The sequence below is a fragment of the Stenella coeruleoalba genome (genome assembly GCF_951394435.1).
Source record: "Stenella coeruleoalba genome assembly, contig: scaffold_52, whole genome shotgun sequence".
In the NCBI taxonomy this organism is placed as follows: Eukaryota; Metazoa; Chordata; class Mammalia; order Artiodactyla; family Delphinidae; genus Stenella; species Stenella coeruleoalba.
The window spans coordinates 1,659,304-1,673,883 of NW_027646181.1; the positions used below are offsets into that span (position 1 = coordinate 1,659,304).

Sequence of the window (14,580 nt, forward strand, 5' to 3'; positions counted from 1 at the left end):
GAACACGTCTCCCGATCACATGGTTGATCATACTCTAGGTTCCACATGCATGTTTTAGCTGAAGGAGGAATACCTTAAACCTGGAGAGTTAAGACCCGTGTAATGGGTACCATGCAATATGACTTCAAAGGGTCTTCATTTGCTCACCGAACCTCTCCAATCCTATCACTGCTGCGTTTATGCCCCTGTACACATGCTTGATTCTCTTTTGGAGACATAGCAATCCATAGGTTTTAAGATACTTACTAGTCAGGTACATTCTTAGGCGTTTAATATGGGGTGTTGAGTCCATTTCGTTGAGCAAGGAGTAGCTCTTTTCTATTCCATATTTGGCTTAAGGAACTTTATCTGTGCTCATTTCAATCTCTGGTTTTATGCAGCACCCCAACTCACCTTTACCCTTAAGCAAGAATAAGTTGGTTTTCTAAATTTGAGACCCTGTTCTGTTCTGTAATTCAGTTCCTGTGTAGCCAAGTTTACATTCCGTGTATTACTGATATCTTATGATGTTTCTTTTTCTGTGTGACTTATTTCAGTTAGAATCATCATACCTGAATCCACTCATTGTGCTGCTAAGGGCCTGATGACACAGATTTCATGGCTGAGTGATATTGCTTTGTAAGTAAATACCACAACTTCTTTATCCATTTTTCACTTTCTGCGATGTTGAACTTGTACTGTAAACGAGGTTCTTGTAAACAGAGCCTTTCCAAACTTTGGGGTGGCTGTGTCTTTTTGATTTTAATTTCCCTAAGCTATAGGACCATAAGTGGAAGTGCCCTAGGTTCTGTTGCTTTGTTTTTTAGATGTTTCAGGAAACACCATACACTTCTCCCGAGTGGTTGTTGGCAATTTACATCCCGCCCATCAGCATAACAAGGCTCCCAGTTCTCCATGGCCTGTCCTGCCTTTCTGGATTTTACACTTTTTTCAGATGGCCCTTTTGACCGGGGGGAAGTGAGACTTCATTGTAGTGCAGATTTCCTTTGCAAGCTTGCTTGGTTGGCCAAAAAGGGCGTATGCGTTTTTTCCTGAATATATTCAGGAAAAAACGCATACGCCCTTTTTGGCCAAGTGCATCATTGTGGACGTTCTGCCTCTTTTCCTATGCTTTCAATGCAATTCCAGTCTACCTCCTGAAATCGGTATCCTGCAATTCTGCCCCGCTTTCAAGTCCTCTTGGCAGCCTTACTTCAGTCTATTTTTGGACGATAGCTGTCATTTATAACTCTGCAGGTTTGTGAATTACAGTGCCCCTGAGCTCCTTTCTTCAACTTGCTTTCTTGTCACCTGGCCGCAGCACCGCAGGATGGCTTCAGGCCCTTATCTGGTTCCGGCACGGCACGCTGAGCCTTTGGTTATTTCCTCTTCCTGGTGGGAAATGAGAGTTAAATTTGCCCGTCCAGACACCTCCAGCTAGTCTCTCATTGGTTCTCGCTATTCCTGTTCATCTTCCGCAGAAATTGCAAACTGGGCCAAACAGGAGGTTAAAGGCGCTGACTCTCCAAGTGGGGAGAGTGTTAGTAAAGTGTCTGGAATGTTGCACCCGAGTACCAGGGGAGGAAAACTGAGACATATTTGAACACGTCTCCCGTTCACATGGTTGATCATACTTGGATTCCACATGCATGTTTTAGCTGAAGGAAGAATACCTTAAACCTGGAGAGTTGAGACCCGTGTAATGGGTACCATGCAATAGGACTTCAAAGGGTCTTCATTTGCTCACCGAACCTCTCCAATCCTATCACTGCTGCGTTTATGCCCGTGTACACATGCTTGATTCTCTTTTGGAGACATAGCAATCCATAGGTTTTAAGATACTTACTAGTCAGGTACATTCTTAGGCGTTTAATATGGGGTGTTGTGTCCATTTCGTTGAGCAAGGAGTAGCTCTTGTCTATTCCATATTTGGCTTAAGGAACTTTATCTGTGCTCATTTCAATCTCTGGGTTTATGCAGCACCCCAACTCACCTTTCCCCTTAAGCAAGCATAAGTTGGTTTTCTAAGTTTGAGACCCTGTTCTGTTCTGTAATTCAGTTCCTGTGTAGCCAAGTTTACATTCCGTGTATTACTGATATCTTATGATGTTTCTTTTTCTGTGTGACTTATTTCAGTTAGAATCATCGTACCTGAATCCACTCATTGTGCTGCTAAGGGCCTGATGACACAGATTTCATTGCTGAGTGATATTGCTTTGTAAGTAAATACCACAACTTCTTTATCCATTTTTCACTTTCTGCGGTGTTGAACTTGTACTGTAAACGAGGTTCTTGTAAACAGAGGCGTCCCAAACTTTGGGGTGGCTGTGTCTTTTTGATTTTAATTTCCCTAAGCTATAGGACCATAAGTGGAAGTGCCCTAGGTTCTGTTGCTTTGTTTTTTAGATGTTTCAGGAAACACCATACACTTCTCCCGAGTGGTTGTTGGCAATTTACATCCCACCCATCAGCATAACAAGGCTCCCAGTTCTCCATGGCCTGTCCTGCCTTTCTGGATTTTACACTTTTTTCAGATGGCCCTTTTGACCGGGGGGAAGTGAGACTTCATTGTACTTCACATTTCCTTAGCAAGCTTGCTTGGTTGGCCAAAAAGGGCGTATGCGTTTTTTCCTGAATATATTCAGGAAAAAACGCATACGCCCTTTTTGGCCAAGTGCATCATTGTGGACGTTCTGCCTCTTTTCCTATGCTTTCAATGCAATTCCAGTCTACCTCCTGAAATCGGTTTCCTGCAATTCTGCCCCGCTTTCAAGTCCTCTTGGCAGCCTTACTTCAGTCTATTTTTGGACGATAGCTGTCATTTATAACTCTGCAGGTTTGTGAATTACAGTGCCCCTGAGCTCCTTTCTTCAACTCGCTTTCTTTTGAGCTGGCCGCAACACCGCAGGATGTCTTCAGGCTCTAATCTGGTTCTGGCACGGCACGCTGAGCCTTTGGTTATTTCCTCTTCCTGGTGGGAAATGAGAGTTAAATTTGCCCGTCCAGACACCTCCAGCTAGCCTCTCATTGGTTCTCGCTATTCCTGTCCATCTTCCGCAGAAATTGCAAACTGGGCCAAACAGGAGGTTAAAGGCGCTGACTCTCCAAGTGGGGAGAGTGTTAGAAAAGCGTCTGGAATGTTGCACCCGAGTACCAGGGGAGGAAAACTGAGACATATTTGAACACGTCTCCCGTTCACATGGTTGATCATACTCTAGGTTTCACATGCATGTTTTAGCTGAAGGAAGAATACCTTAAACCTGGGTATTTGAAACCCGTGGAATGGGTACCATGCAATAGGACTTCAAAGGGTCTTCATTTGCTCACCGAACATCTCCAATCCTATCACTGCTGCGTTTATGCTCCTGTACACATGCTTGATTCTCTTTCGGAGACATAGCAATCCATAGGTTTTAAGATACTTACTAGTCAGGTACATTCTTAGGCGTTTAATATGCGGTGTTGAGTCCATTTCGTTGAGCAAGGAGTAGCTCTTGTCTATTCCATATTTGGCTTAAGGAACTTTATCTGTGCTCATTTCAATCTCTGGTTTTATGCAGCACCCCAACTCACCTTTACCCTTAAGCAAGCATAAGTTGGTTTTCTAAATTTGAGACCCTGTTCTGTTCTGTAATTCAGTTCCTGTGTAGCCAAGTTTCCATTCCGTGTATTACTGATATCTTATGATGTTTCTTTTTCTGTGTGACTTATTTCAGTTAGAATCATCATACCTGAATCCACTCATTGTGCTGCTAAGGGCCTGATGACATAGATTTCATTGCTGAGTGACATTGCTTTGTAAGTGAATACCACAACTTCTTTCTCCATTTTTCACTTTCTGCGATGCTGAACTTGTACTGTAAACGAGGTTCTTGTAAACAGAGCCGTTCCAAACTTTGGGGTGGCTGTGTCTTTTTGATTTTAATTTCCCTAAGCTATAGGACCATAAGTGGAAGTGCCCTAGGTTCTGTTGCTTTGTTTTTTAGATGTTTCAGGAAACACTATACACTTCTCCCGAGTGGTTGTTGGCAATTTACATCCCGCCCATCAGCATAACAAGGCTCCCAGTTCTCCATGGCCTGTCCTGCCTTTCTGGATTTTACACTTTTTTCAGATGGCCCTTTTGACCGGGGGGAATTGAGACTTCATTGTAGTCCAGATTTCCTTTGCAAGCTTGCTTGGTTGGCCAAAAAGGGCGTATGCATTTTTTCCTGAATATATTCAGGAAAAAACGCATACGCCCTTTTTGGCCAAGTGCATCATTGTGGACGTTCTGCCTCTTATCCTATGCTTTCAATGCAATTCCAGTCTACCTCCTGAAATCGGTTTCCTGCAATTCTGCCCCGCTTTCAAGTCCTCTTGGCAGCCTTACTTCAGTCTATTTTTGGACGATAGCTGTCATTTATAACTCTGCAGGTTTGTGAATTACAGTGCCCCTGAGCTCCTTTCTTCAACTCGCTTTCTTTTGAGCTGGCCGCAACACCGCAGGATGGCTTCAGGCCCTAATCTGGTTCCGGCACGTCACGCTGAGCCTTTGGTTATTTCCTCTTCCTGGTGGGAAATGAGAGTTAAATTTGCCCGTCCAGACACCTCCAGCTAGTCTCTCATTGGTTCTCGCTATTCCTGTTCATCTTCCGCAGAAATTGCAAACTGGGCCAAACAGGAGGTTAAAGGCGCTGACTCTCCAAGTCGAGAGAGTGTTAGTAAAGCGTCTGGAATGTTGCACCCGAGTACCAGGGTACGAAAACTGAGACATATTTGAACACGTCTCCCGATCACATGGTTGATCATACTCTAGGTTCCACATGCATGTTTTAGCTGAAGGAGGAATACCTTAAACCTGGAGAGTTAAGACCCGTGTAATGGGTACCATGCAATATGACTTCAAAGGGTCTTCATTTGCTCACCGAACCTCTCCAATCCTATCACTGCTGCGTTTATGCCCCTGTACACATGCTTGATTCTCTTTTGGAGACATAGCAATCCATAGGTTTTAAGATACTTACTAGTCAGGTACATTCTTAGGCGTTTAATATGGGGTGTTGAGTCCATTTCGTTGAGCAAGGAGTAGCTCTTTTCTATTCCATATTTGGCTTAAGGAACTTTATCTGTGCTCATTTCAATCTCTGGTTTTATGCAGCACCCCAACTCACCTTTACCCTTAAGCAAGAATAAGTTGGTTTTCTAAATTTGAGACCCTGTTCTGTTCTGTAATTCAGTTCCTGTGTAGCCAAGTTTACATTCCGTGTATTACTGATATCTTATGATGTTTCTTTTTCTGTGTGACTTATTTCAGTTAGAATCATCATACCTGAATCCACTCATTGTGCTGCTAAGGGCCTGATGACACAGATTTCATGGCTGAGTGATATTGCTTTGTAAGTAAATACCACAACTTCTTTATCCATTTTTCACTTTCTGCGATGTTGAACTTGTACTGTAAACGAGGTTCTTGTAAACAGAGCCTTTCCAAACTTTGGGGTGGCTGTGTCTTTTTGATTTTAATTTCCCTAAGCTATAGGACCATAAGTGGAAGTGCCCTAGGTTCTGTTGCTTTGTTTTTTAGATGTTTCAGGAAACACCATACACTTCTCCCGAGTGGTTGTTGGCAATTTACATCCCGCCCATCAGCATAACAAGGCTCCCAGTTCTCCATGGCCTGTCCTGCCTTTCTGGATTTTACACTTTTTTCAGATGGCCCTTTTGACCGGGGGGAAGTGAGACTTCATTGTAGTGCAGATTTCCTTTGCAAGCTTGCTTGGTTGGCCAAAAAGGGCGTATGCGTTTTTTCCTGAATATATTCAGGAAAAAACGCATACGCCCTTTTTGGCCAAGTGCATCATTGTGGACGTTCTGCCTCTTTTCCTATGCTTTCAATGCAATTCCAGTCTACCTCCTGAAATCGGTATCCTGCAATTCTGCCCCGCTTTCAAGTCCTCTTGGCAGCCTTACTTCAGTCTATTTTTGGACGATAGCTGTCATTTATAACTCTGCAGGTTTGTGAATTACAGTGCCCCTGAGCTCCTTTCTTCAACTTGCTTTCTTGTCACCTGGCCGCAGCACCGCAGGATGGCTTCAGGCCCTTATCTGGTTCCGGCACGGCACGCTGAGCCTTTGGTTATTTCCTCTTCCTGGTGGGAAATGAGAGTTAAATTTGCCCGTCCAGACACCTCCAGCTAGTCTCTTATTGGTTCTCGCTATTCCTGTTCATCTTCCGCAGAAATTGCAAACGGGGCCAAACAGGAGGTTAAAGGTGCTGACTCTCCAAGTGGGGAGAGTGTTAGTAAAGCGTCTAGAATGTTGCACGCGAGTACCAGGGGAGGAAAACTGAGACATATTTGAACACGTCTCCCGTTCACATGGTTGATCATACTCTGGGTTCCACATGCATGTTTTAGCTGAAGGAAGAATACCTTAAACCTGGAGAGTTGAGACCCGTGGAATGGGTACCATGCAATATGACTTCAAAGGGTCTTCATTTGCTCACCGAACCTCTCCAATCCTATCACTGCTGCGTTTATGCCCCTGTACACATGCTTTATTCTCTTTTGGAGACATAGCAATCCATAGGTTTTAAGATACTTACTAGTCAGGTACATTCTTAGGCGTTTAATATGGGGTGTTGAGTCCATTTCCTTGAGCAAGGAGTAGCTCTTGTCTATTCCATATTTGACTTAAGGAACTTTATCTGTGCTCATTTCAATCTCTGGTTTTATGCAGCACCCCAACTCACCTTCCCCCTTAAGCAAGCATAAGTTGGTTTTCTAAACTTGAGACACTGTTCTGTTTTGTAGTTCAGTTCATGTGTAGCCAAGTTCACATTCTGTGTATTAGTGATACCTTATGATGTTTCTTTTCTGTGTGACTTATTTCAGTTCGAATCATCATACCTGAATCCACTCATTATGCTGCTACGGGCCTGATGACATAGATTTCATTGCTGAGTGATATTGCATTGTACGTAAGTACCACAAGTTCTTTATCCATTTTTCACTTTCTGCGATATTGAACTTGTACTGTAAACGAGGTTCTTGTAAAGAGAGCCGTCCCAAACTTTGGGGTGGCTGTGTCTTTTTGATTTTAATTTCCCTAAGCTATAGGACCATAAGCGGAAGTGCCCTAGGGTCTGTTGCTTTGTTTTTTAGATGTTTCAGGAAACACCATACACTTCTCCAGAGTGGCTGTTGGCAATTTACATCCCGCCCATCAGCATAACAAGGCTCCCAGTTCACCATGGCCTGTTGTGCCTTTATGGATTTTACACTTTTTTCAGATGGCCCTTTTGACCAGGTGGAAGTGAGACTTCATTGTAGTGCAGATTTCCTTTGCAAGCTTGCTTCGTTGGCCAAAAAGTGCGTATGCGTTTTTTCCTGAATATATTCAGGAAAAAACGCATACGCCCTTTTTGGCCAAGTACATCATTGTCGAGTTTCTGACTCTCTTCATATGCTTTCAATGCAATTCCAGTCTACCTCCTGAAATCGGTTTCCTGCAATTCTGCCTTGCTTTCAATGCCTCTTCATAGCCTTACCTCAATATATTTTTTAAAAATAGTTGGCCTTTATAACTCTGCAGGTTTTTGAATTGCAGTGGCCCTTAGCTCCATTTTTTAGCTCTTATTTTTATGGTATTGCCCCATAACCACAGGATTCCTTGAAGCCCTATTTTTCTTCTGGGGCACCTGCTGTGCCTTTGGTTAATTCTTCTTACTGATGTGATATTAGAGTGACATGTGCCCATTGAAACCGCTACAGCTAGTTTCTCACTGGTTCCCCCATTCCCATTCATCCTCTGCACTAACTGCAGACTGTGCGATATCAGAACTTAAAGGCATTGACTCCATGTGGGGATGTTGTTAGTAAAGCGGCTGGAATGTCGATCCGGAGCCCCAGGAGAGGAAAAATGAGGTGCGTTTTAGAAACCTTTCCCGATCATATGGTATACCAGTCGCTGGGTTTCCCAAGCATGGTTTAGCTGTAGGAAGATTCCCTTCAACCTGGAGTGTTGGGACCCTTGGACTGAGTAGCATGAAGTATTGCATTAAACTTTCGGCAGTTGCTCACCAAAGCTCACCAATCCTGTCAGCCCCAAGTGTCCAGCCTTATGTCTTATCCAGCTGTGGGTTTATATGTGGTCAATCCAGGTTGCATCACAGCCCCTGAGCGAATTTTGTAAGAATTTTTCTCTCTTTCATTGTTTCAGCGTTTTGTTTTTAAAATTTATTTCTATAATGGGGTTTAGCTCCTTTTCACTGCTGTGTTTGTGCCGCTCTGCACACACTTGATTCCCTTATGGAGATATATCAATACATGGGTTTTAAGATTCTTATTCCTCAGATATATTTCTCTGCGGTGTATAGGGTGTGTTGAGGCCTGTTCATTGAGCAAGGTGTAGATCTTGTCTAATACCTATTTGGTTTATTGAACGGTATCTGTGCTAATTTCAAACTCTGGTTTTATGCATCACCCCACCTCTCCTTTCCCCTTAAGCTGACATAAGTGTGTTTTCTAAATGTGAGACACTGTTCTGTTCTGTAATTCATTTCTTGTGCAGCCATATTTACCCTCCCTCTATAAGTGATATCTTATGATATGTTTCTTTTTCTGTTTGACTTATTTCAAGTAGTATTATCGGACCTAAATCCACTCTTTATCCTTCTACTAGCCTTATTACATTGATTTCATGGTGAAGAGATATTCCATTGTACATAAGTACCACATCTTCTTTATCCATTGTTCTCTTTCCTGGGATATTTAAGGTGTACTGAAGTTGAGGTTCTTGTAAACAGAGTAGCCCTAAACTGTGGTGTGCTTGTGTCTTGTTGATTTTTAGACTTCCCTAGATATACTCCCATGATTGGAAGTGTCCTATGCTCTGTAGCTCTGTTTTTTAGATGATTTAGGAACCACCATACACTTCTCCAGAGTGGCTCTCGGCAGTTCACACACTGCCCATCAGCGTATAAAGGCTCCCTGTTCTCCATGGCCTGTCCTGCATTTCTGGTTTTTACAATTTTTTAGGATGGCCCTTTTGACCGGTGGGAAGTGAGACTTCTTTGTTGTGCACATTTGCATTGCTTGCTTGCTTCGTTGCCCATAAAGTGCGTATGCGTTTTTTCCTGGATATAATCAGGAAAAAACGCATACGCCCTTTTGGGCCAACTGCATCATTGTCGAAATTCTGCCGCTTTTCATGTGCGTTAAAGACGAGTCCAATCTATCTCTTGAAATCTGTTTCTTGCAATTCTGTCTTGCATTCAGATCCTCTTCTTTGCCTTACCTCAACATATTTTTGGACGTTAGTTTTCATTTATAACTCTGCAGGTTTGTGAATTGCAGTGACCCTGAGCTCCATTTTTTAAGTTGCTCTTTTGTGAGCTGGCCTCAAACCCGCAGGATTGCTTCAGGCCCTATTTTGGCTCCGGTGAGGCAGGCTGAGCCTTTCTTTAATTCTTATTCTTAATGGGAAATTAGAGTGATATGTGCCCGTCCAAACCCCTACAACTCTTCTCTCATTGGTTCCCCCTCTTCCCGTTCATCCTCCTCACAATTTGCAAAATGTGTGAAACAGAAGTTTAAATGTGCTGATTCTCCAAGTGGGGAGATTCTAAGTAGCGTGGCTGGAATGGTGAACAGGAGCACCAGGAGAGGATAAATGAGGTGCATTTTAGACACATCTCCCGATCACATGGTGTACAGTCCTCTGGGTTTTCCATGCATGTTTTAGCTGTAGGAAGATCCCTTGAACCTGCAGATTTGGGACCCATTGAATGGGTACCAGGTAGTATTACTTTAAAGGGTGTGCATTTCCTCACCCAACCTCACATTTCTCTTAGCGCAAACAGTTTCCAGCCTTATGTCTCATCCTGCTGTGGGTCTAGATGTGTTCAATCCATGTTGCATCACCGTCCCTGAGGAAAAGTTGTAAGAGGTTTTCTCTGTCTCTCTGTCGTTTATTTTTTTCAATTTATTACTATATTGGTTACAGCTGATTTTCAAAGCTCTGTTTCTTGCTGCTGTACATCCACTTGATTCGCGTACAGAGAGACATCAATAAATTCTTTTTCAGATTCTTACCAGTCGTATATATTCTTTTCCGGTGACTTGAGTGTGCTGAGTGCAGTTCTTTTAGCTACCGTGTAGGCCTTGTTGATTATCAGTTTGGTATTTGGAATGGTATCTTTGCTAATTTCAACCTCCTGGATGATGCCTCACCCCTCCCCACCTTTCCCGTTTAGCAGCCTTATGCGTGTTTTCTACATATTTGACTATGTTTTTGTTTTGTAATTTATTTCATGTGTAGCCATTTTGGATTCCACCTTTAAGTGATATCTTATGATATGTGTCTTTTTCTTTTTGAATTCTGTCACTTAGAACGATCATACGTAACTCCTCCGGAGTTGTTACAACTGGCCATATTTCATTGATTTCCAGGCTGAATAATATTCCACTCTACCTAAGTACCACATCTCTATCCATTTTTTCCCTCCAGAGACATTTAAGTTATATCCTAGTCGAGGATCTTTTAAACAGAGAGGGGGTAAACATTGGGGTGCCTGTGTCCTCTCGATTTTTGTTTTTCCCAAGATATACGCCCATGAGTGCAAGTGCCCTATGCTCTGTAGCTCATTTTTTAGATGCTTTAGTAAACACAATACACTTCTCCAGAATGGCCGTTGGCAATATACATTTCCACTATAAGTCTCACAGGGCTCCCTCTTCTCGTTGCCCTGTCCTGCATTTCTGTTGTTTACGCTTTATGAGGATGGCTCTTCTGACTGATGTGCAGTGATATCTTTTGTAGTATTGACTTCCAGTGCCCACCTGTTTGGTTGGCTAAAAAAGTGTATGCCCTTTTCTTGAATATATACAGAAAAGAACGCATACACCCTTTTTGGCCAACTGCAATGTTGGCAATGTTCAGCTCCTTTTCTTGTGCTTAATGGCGAGTCCTTTCTACCTCCTCAAATCCCTTTCCTGCCATTCTCCCTTGCTTACAAGTCCTTTTCTCTGACTTTCCTCAAGACATTTTTCAGTGATGGATATTTTCAACTCTGCAGTTTTGTGAATTTTACTGCCCCTGAGTTCCATTGTTCAACTTGTGTTTATGGGAACTGGCCACAAAGCAGCGGGATTTCCTCAAGCCCTATACTGTTTCCATGGGCAACCCTAGCCTTTGGTCAATTCGTCTTCCTGATTGGAAATTAGAGTGACATGTGCCTGTCTGAACACCTAGGACTTGTCTCTCATTGTTCCTCATCCTTCCGCTTCATCCTCTGGACAAATTCCAAACTGTACGCAACAGGATGTTGACAGTGCTGACATCTCCAAGTGGGGAGACTGTTAGTAAAGACACTGGAGGGGTGAACCCGAGCACCAGGAGATGAGGAGATGAGATGCCTTTTCCAAACTCTTCCCGATCAGACGGTATACCATCCTCTGGGTGTGACAGACATGTTTTAGCAGTAGGAAGAGTCCCATTCATGTAAGGAGAACACCAGGGCTTTTTCAAAATCAGTGTCTCCCCGAAACCCAAACTGGGGAAGTTTTTAAGCTACGGCTACACATATGTTCATTAAGGGCCTTGGGAAGTAGGCAGAGTCCAAACTTTAGATGATTGAAGTCTTCAGGGTCAGAAGCACTCACCACCAGCTTCCCTTAGGCTACACTTTAACTGTCATTGATAGATGATGTCAATAAAAATATCTATTCTTTTTCAGATTATTTCCCCTTATAGGTTATTGCAAAATGTTGAGTGTAGTTCCCTGTGCTATACAGTAGTTCCTTGTTGATGATCTATTTTATACATAGCAGTGTGTATGTGTTCATTCCAAACTGTTAATTTATCCCTCCTCCCACCTTTCCCCTTTGGTAATAATAAATTATAAGATTTTATACTTCTCAGAAATGGGGGAGCTGAAAGAGAGGTATCATTTTCAATGGAAAAGCATTTAAAACAAGATTGAAGGTTTAACCAAGATTATTAGCTGTACATCCTTGGAAAGAAATCACTTCGTTTCTCTAATATTGACCTGACAAATAAGACAAACCTTTTCACTGAACTTGCTTATAAAAAGTGATGGAAATATCAAATGGAAGTGTTAAAAACATCTTATTTTACCCGAGCCTTATACACTGTTCTATGTTAACTACAGTTTGGCTCACACATCTGTTCATTGAGGTTACAATAGTCTCAATTTCTGTTACTGATCCTCCAGAGTGGACCCCAACAAGTGTCCCCCTGCCCAGTGTCATTGGGGCCAACAGATCGAGACTGAGTTTGGTTCACAAGCAAAGGAAACTTTATATTTTGATCAGAGAATGGAGAGGTGAGAGCATGCACTACCCCGTGGGCTGTGGGCTGGGCTGCTGTGTAGAGATCCTGTCAGAGTCAGTGGGAGGGAGGGAGGCGGCGGAGCTCTCGAGGGCCGGGTTGGCTGTAGCTCAGGCTCTATATCGTGGAGTCTGCACTGGGCCCCAGGAGCTGAGGTGTCGACCCAGCCATTCTGCACTAGGAAATCTGGTCTGAAGTGCCGGGTGTGGAACCTCTGCATGCGGGACCCTAGGAGCACGTGAAATTAGACAAAGCACAAAGGATAAAAAAGGTTAGACTTGACTTTATTGCCCAGATTCTATTTTTATCTCCCAGGGATTTTTAATGGGCTTTGCTGGGGACAAACCCCTCCTCTGCCTTTTGTCCCGTTCCTCATTCTTGGAGTGCTGAGGGTGCAGACCCTTCTTCTGTAACTGCTGAGTGCTGAGTTGGGAGCCCTCATACCCTGGGGCGAGGGTCAGAGCTTCTCCCCAGCAGCCTCCCGGTGACGTTGATTGTCCCCAGGACCCCTGCCTCCCTGCTCGTCCACCTGAGCACCAGCATTGGAAGTGTTATAGATTCTAATGACCTTTAAGGGTCCAGGAAAGAGATGTGCAGAGACGCTGTGGGGGCCGGTTTCACCCCGCCCCACATTTGTTCGGCCACCTTAGGCTGACCGTCTCTGCCAGCCTAGATGCTCTGACCAGTAGTCTGCGCTTTCTTCAGTTAGGCCCCTGAATTAACGTACAAACAGCACCAGGTGTCAGAGCCCTGCCCGCTCAACTCCCAGACAGTCCAGGGTCAGTGGTGATCAAGGACCATGATGGCTACTGAGTCAACAGCCTTTTGAAGTAAACAGGAGTCCAGCCGGTCTTATTGGCCACCATCATCACGGTGTCTGTAGGCTTTTCTATGGTGACAGTGTGGTATACTGTTCCCCCGCCAAGATTATTAGCTCCCCTCTGGGTGCAGTAAGTCCTGCAAGCAGTAGTCTACTCTTTTGGGACACACTCTTGTTGTTTTATGAGAGAAACTCCAGGTCAAGTGATGTTCACACGAGTCGTCATGGTGCCCTGTTGCCCCCGGTTATCTCTCTGGATGTTGGAGTTGGAGGGCCTCCTCACTCGAGGTCGGTGTGCCCACGGAGCGAACCCTGCAACTTCAGGGCATGGTTGGTGGTTAGGATCACCACGTGGGGTCCTTTTCCCTTAGGAGGGAGGTGGCCTTTTGGGCTGCTGATTTCCAGGTTTTTAGATACCGCCAGTATCTTGGCCAGATGTGGCAGTGGGCCAAGCCCCTTAGTGACCGTAGTTTATCCTACCTGGATGGCATTCTTGCATTGTTCCATTTCAAGTGGTCCCAGTTTTTGCACTAATTCTCCAATGGCGATTCACCTTTCACCGGGAATGTAAAGGTCAAAGGGTTTAGCTAAATTAGGGAGTTCCAGGGCAAGGGTCTGAATTGACTGCTCTTTCCATTCTTGAAAGGCCACTTCTGGATTCTATTCAAAAGGATCATCATCTTTTCCTTTCAGTGTTTCATATAGAGGCCCAGCTAGTAGACTGTAGCTAGGGATCCAGAAGCAGCAAACCCTGGCCTCCCCAGGAACCCCTAAGCTGTCTTCTAGTTTTAGAAAGGGGTAAGGCTGAAAATGGTTTCTTCCCTTTCCTGGGATGGGCTTCTCTGACCTTCTGTGAGAATGAAGCCCAGGCAGGTCACCGCAGTCTGTGATATTTGAGCTTTTTCTTGGACAACTTCTATCCTTTATTGGCTTGGTAGTTCAGAGGCCTCCTTAGTAGGGCTGGTGATCAGAATGTCGTCTGCATATTGAAGGAGGGTTTCCTTTTCCAGAGGTAGAACTTTTAGGTCTTTAGCTAAGCTTTCCCCAAAGATGGTGTGGGAATTTTTGCACCCTTGGGGCCAGACGGCCCGGAAGTATTGTTTTAGTTGTATGTGGAGTCCTGCCACTCACAAGCCAAAATTTCTTGTGACTCTGGGACTAATGGAATACAAAAGAAGGCATCATTGAAGACTAATACAGAATACCATGTCCTGGTGGTTGGTAGAATGACCAGCAGGGTGTAGGAATTAGGAGCAACTGGAGGTATATCCTCGGTGGCTTCACTGACTGTCCTGACATCCTTTACCAGGTCCCCAGCAGCCCATGGGGCTCTCGTGGTCAGACCAATCCCAGAATATGGAGCTCACCTGGGCAGGTACCCCACCCCCACCCCAGCCCACGGGGCTCTCGTGGTCAGGCCCCTCCCAGGATACAGAGCTACCCTTGCA

General features: G+C 44.2%; 1 long non-coding RNA gene across 11 annotated transcripts in view; it reads left to right on the plus strand.

Annotated features, from left to right (window-relative positions):
* Positions 1–14,580, plus strand: part of LOC307181276 — a 2,057,065-nt gene that overhangs the window by 1,529,348 nt on the left and 513,137 nt on the right. The window lies entirely within an intron of this gene.